The sequence below is a fragment of the Alexandromys fortis genome, unplaced genomic scaffold, assembly GCF_014885135.2.
Source record: "Alexandromys fortis isolate MF-2015 unplaced genomic scaffold, M_Fortis_MF-2015_v1.1 scaffold_40, whole genome shotgun sequence".
Taxonomy (NCBI): Eukaryota; Metazoa; Chordata; class Mammalia; order Rodentia; family Cricetidae; genus Alexandromys; species Alexandromys fortis.
In genome coordinates, this window is record NW_026067966.1 from 3737475 (window position 1) to 3743371 (window position 5897).

The 5897-nt window shown below is 35.6% G+C and overlaps 1 protein-coding gene across 1 annotated transcript in view; it reads right to left on the reverse strand.

Annotated features, from left to right (window-relative positions):
* Positions 1 to 5897, reverse strand: part of Spag16 (sperm associated antigen 16) — an 896526-nt gene that overhangs the window by 226315 nt on the left and 664314 nt on the right. The window lies entirely within an intron of this gene.

A 5897-nucleotide genomic window follows, 5' to 3' on the forward strand; every position in this document is an offset into this window, starting at 1 on the left:
AAACTGTATTCATTTAAGAACTGCTTGGCCCATGAACTCTAGCCCTTACAGGCTAATTCTCGCACCTGGACTAGCCCATTTCTAGTAATGTGTGTAAGCACCCCAAGGTGCGCTTACCGGGAAGATTCTAGCCTCCGTCCATCCTGGGTTTGAGCTTCATGCATCTGCCTCAGAGCACAGAGCTATCGTGTCTATCCGGCAGAGCTGAGCATGGCATCTCTGCTCCAGAGAGCAGAGCTGTCAGGTCTGTCCGGGAGCAGAGCAGAGTCTGACCTTACTTCCTCTTCCACCCAACATCCTATTCTGTTTATTCCACCCACCTATGTTCTAAGCTATGAGGCCAAGCAGTTGGTTTATTATAATTAACCAATTACCTTCCTCCATCATTTGCTAATGCTTATGTTATTGCAGGAAAAAATAATAAAACCAAACAATTTCATAGAGCATAAACCACTTAATTACAATTAATAGCTGTTGTGTTAGAACAAGGAAGAATGTGTTTGGGTGAAGCAGAGGGAAAACAGAAAAGTAGATAAATCGAGTGTAATGAAGAAATTTAAGGGGTTTTTCCCAAATAGTAATAAGCCTGATCTTACCCTTTGGCAGTCTACATTTTCTGTGTAGACCTTGGCCTCTCAAAAAAAATATCAATTTTTGAGGACCACTCCATATCAGTAACTGAGGGTGAGCTGATGTGCAAGGGGGGCTCTTGCTCTCTATCTGCTTTTCTCTTCCCTGTTTCTGCTCAGAGTCTGTGCTCACTCATAAATGTGATGACCTGACCACATCAGACCATACCACTGCTCACATTTGGCAGAACTTTCAATTACAAAACCTTTCTTTTCCTTTTTTAATTTTTAGAAATGTTAAAGGCATTAGCTTTCTTACTGGACAATTTTCTCTGTTATTTTAGCCAACGTCATATTTTCCATTTTCTTATTTACTGCCAGGAATGTATCCATTCTTTAAGAACTGAACAAAATGTTTAGGAATTCAGAGAAATCTTTTCTTTTTCCCTAAACACACCAGCCATGCAAGGGATGCCATTTATTTTAAAATTCTGTCACTGTTGTCATTGGCAAAGCAATGTGAAATCTGTGTCCCCAATCTAAGAAATGAGATGCTCAATCTTTCATGACTTAAAAGGAGCAGAGAGAATTTGGAATGTCCTCAAGAATATAAACACATTTTGCAAGAATTGTGAGGAATCAGCGAGTTCCATTCCAGAAAAATGAAAGATCAGCTCACAGGTCTTAGCAGGGATTATTAATGCTACAAATTATAAAAAGTTCTTTCCAAATATAAAGACCTTCAATCATCTTCAGATATCACAAATGGAATCCTTGTTCCACTTAGAGAACATAGTAGATATGTTTTAATTAGAATTTAATTTGGGTGTACCTCTCAAAACAGACATGTTTATTGACTTGGACTTTGGAGACTTGAAATTAAAGTGAATTTACAATGAGTATTAAAATATGAGGAAATACACTAAAGATAAAAACAGCCTCATTTATATTGGGTGAAAATAAATATTAAGATGTTTTTATGTTTAATACCTAATGATGTTGCTTTCAGATGATCAATGTTTCGTAGTTTAAAAATATTAACATGATACAAAATAACATGCTTTTGATAAACAAGGTGAGTGCTACATAATATAATAAAATTAATTTATAGTAATAGTAACAAACTTTTAAGCAATGACCATAATTTAACCATGTTTTTCTGTAAACAAGTTTCTGTTTCACGCAGTCCCTCAGTTATTCAGTCCCAAAGAAACACACAGAGGCTTATATTAATTATAAACTGTTTGGCCTATTCCCTCAGGCTTATTATAAAATGGCCCTTACAATTTAAATTAACCCATAATTCTTGTCTATGTTTAGTCATGTGACTTAGTACCTTTTCTCAATAAAGCATTCTCATCTTGCTTCCTCTAGTGACTCTTTGACTTTCCTCTTCCCAGAATTTTCCTAGTCTGGTCACCCTGTCTATACTTCCTATCTAGCTATTGGCCAATCAGTGTTTTATTAAACTAATAAGAGTGACAAGAGCATTGTCCCACAGCATTTTTAATTGTCTTGGGAACTTAGAAGTTATACTTAAGGATGTAGCATGTTATACTAAACATAGTAACTTATTAAAAGAGAGTTGATTCTTAAATTTGATAACTGCATGATTCTAATTAGTAGCTACTTAGTTATACCAAACAAGTAGGTCACATTTAGAGCCTATCATAGTGTTTATGGAATAATGGAGCCCCAGAAAATCTACATTAAATTAGAAGGTGGATAATACAATCATAAAGTTAATTGTAATATTTTAGTTTACTCTAAGATAAGCCTTAACAGTCTTAAAATTGATATTAATTTTAGCCTTCATGATTTTAAATCAGAAGCTGCAATGTAGAGGATAAAAGGGTTATTAAAAATTTAGACTATCCAAAAGACTGCAGAAACCTCCTTTTCTCATCTCAATCAAATCAGAAGGGCATCAGTATGCCACTTAATGGGGAATGCCCCTTTTTATTCTGGGCACATGTTTTATTACCATTCATTAATAAAGAAGCTGCTTTGACCTATGGCAGGGCAGAATAGAACCAGGCAGTTATCTGAATAGAGATATAGATAGAGTAGGCGGAGTCAAGTTGGTGACATGTAGGGCTGCCAATGAAGAAAACTGACAGAAACTTACTGGTAGTTCACAGTCTCATGGGAATACATAGATTAATAGCAATGGATTAATTGGGCTCTCTGAATGTGGAGGACAGCTGTGAGGGCTTGGGCAGTCTGTAGGGCCACTGGTAGAGGGACCAGGATTGATCGTTAGTACTTGAAGTGACATCTAGGAGCACATTCTTTTTTTGAGGAATATCTTGCTCAGCCTAGATACAGGGGGAAAGATACTTGGTCTTCCCTCAAAGTGAAGTGCCAGACTTTGTTGACTCCTCTTGGGAAACCTTACCCTTTCTAGGAGTGGATGGAGAGGTGGGGTGTTAATGAAGTCAGTCACAAAACAATCCCACACCAGTTTGGAATTATGACTAATAAAAGGGTTGTTTATTTAAAGGGAAAAAATCATACAGATCACCGTCCTAGACAACAGCCTCCTGCATGACCAGGAAAAGTGTCTGATAGCCAAAAGGGGAATCAGAAGCAGTGAAGGGCTGCTGCTGCTTTTTTAAAGCGAAAGATACCACATCCCAGTGGGCTGGTATCTCAAAGGCTATTGGCTGAAGGAGCTAAAGTAGGTTCTCACCCTCTGAGTCTACAGATAGCCATTGTACATAGAGTATATCACAAAAGTCAACCTGATAAATCCTCATTTGTAATATATATTCACTATCAGTCCTATTCTAGAGAACCCTGACAATGCACACACCAGCAATAAAACAGAATAATTAGAACAACATACTTTAATGAGAGTTGTGTGAGAGTGGATGCTCTTTCATCTTTCTCCCTCTCAAGTGATCACAAGTCCTCCTTGCATTATAGTAGTATTTTTACACTGAAGTTGACTACAGGGAAGTAAAGTCATGAAAAGTGACTAGAAAGTAAGGAATGAGAGATGCCATCTAATAAACTAGCTCAAATATTACTGATTTTTATGGATGAGATCCAGGTGGCTTGGCTTCTAAGATGATGTTCTTTCTGGTGGTCTTGAAGCTGCCATCTTCTGTCTTGAGAAGGACTTTCTTTTATTTCCTACACTAGGGATGGATTCTCTCCAATATCCATTCCTTTACTGGGACATAAAATAATGTCTGGGCAAATCTGACTCAAATATCATTAGTAACAATACTTTTTATAGTTTCCAAACTCACATTGAGATAAACTCCTTTCTTTCTGATTAGAAGCTTTCAGGACACATATAATTAACATGTACACAAATAACCCTTTTTCTATATTCAGGTATTCCATGGCAAAGGTGGAATTTGTGTTTTGCTTTCAGCATAATCCCAGTGTCATCTGACTTTGATCCTATATGAAGTCTATTTTTGTGAGCCAATGAGTATCCTACTTTAACTGAACTTTATAGGAGTTTGGAATTTTTATTTAAAACATGCCATATTTTTGGTATCATTGATTTTCAGTGGTAGTATTAATATTGAAAAATGCAGGAAGAATTGCATTTGCTGTAGGGTCACTAATTAATAGGTAAAATAAAGACATCTTATTACCATCAAATCTGCTAAGTATTATTTGTAGCATTATACCATCAGGCACAATCTCCTTGGACAGACGGAGAAAATGGAAAGTGGTATAGCACCACTTCCCTAAAATTACTTAGTTGGAATGATTTGAAACTTCCGTTCAGTTAGACACTCAGAACGTATATACGTTGGTTCATTTTATTTCTGTGTTATTCTACTATGGAATAACATGTTATAAATGCTTAGTAGCATTAAAATATTCCCTCATTAGAATATATGTATATTAGAGTCAATATCTCAAAGAAATATTATCATGTATATTTTCTTCACATTATTATTTATAGTATTAAAATATAAGGAAATAATTGTTGAGAGAAAATTTACGCATGTACATATACATATGAAAAATACGTGAATACAGACATGTTCATATTGACATAGTCAAATATTTTAACTATGATAATAGCATTATAAATATTATTTTGAGAAAAATATATAGAAGTCAATCACAAAAATATTAATCTAAGTTATCTGTATTTTATTTTATGATACACAAAAAAAACAGACATTGAAAAGAATATGGTAGGAACTCAAACTAAAACGCTTGTTTTAAGCATTAGACTGATTCACTGCAACTTTATTTGTGCTTTTGCACATTCAATGTGTGGAGGATTTAATGACCTGTGGCTTGGAATTAAGGTACAACCATAAGAAAATGCTTAGGAAATTAGTATTTCAAACATTTTTAGTACTGATACATTAGCATGTGTCTTAGGACAAGCCTATGCAGCATTAAACAATAGCTCATTATACAAATCTACTGGTACCCAATGGTACAGATACAGCAACTGAGTACAGAATTAAAATGGAGAGAGAAGGTAAAATTTGGGAACTTCAAGGAACATAAGACTAAAGAAGGAAATGTAAAGGGTAGGTAAACCTGCTGTTTTTAAAAAAAATACTTTCTTAGCCAATTATTAGACATTAATGAATATATAGTAATTCATGTACATGTGGAGGCTGCAAAACTAAAAATATCTAGTAACTATACAACAAAGAAGTACAAAATTGCATAATTTTCTATAAATTTAAAGTGAAGTTCATTTCATCCAGTCTTTCACCTATACAACTAAGACTCATACTTCTTGATTACATGAAAAAAAACAAGGCTTAAATTGTGTCATATAACTTGCCTAATCCCCTATCTTTAGTAAAAACAGAGGCCATGAACTCACTTCATGGTTATCTGACCCAAGTAGCCCAACTGAAGCCCTTAATATGGCAAACATTTTACATTTACTGAGATAGGTAGGGGAGTGAAGCTCCTGAAAAACCATTTCAGCACTTAAAGGGCATGTTCTGTTATTGAGGTAGAACATGGTGAAATAGATAATGAAGCTAACAGAATATCAGCAAGGGTGTATTCGCAAGGAACAAATTGCGCAAGCTAGGGTGTATGAGAGAAACTAAAATCTGTGGAGACAATGAACTTAGGGCAACAAGTATGTCCTCAGCTTTGTTCCCCTCACTCGGGATGGGGCAAGAGACAGCATAGCTGTGAGGCCTCAGTCACCTTACAGCTGATGACTAGAGACAGCCAGGCAAGGACGATAGAGGAATTAAATGCCAGAATAAGTTCCTAGCTTCTCTGTCTTCTCTCTCTCTCTCTCTCTCTCTCTCTCTCTCTCTCTCTCTCTCTCTCTCTTCCTGTGGTTTTATTTATTGGACTTAAGTCATTTAT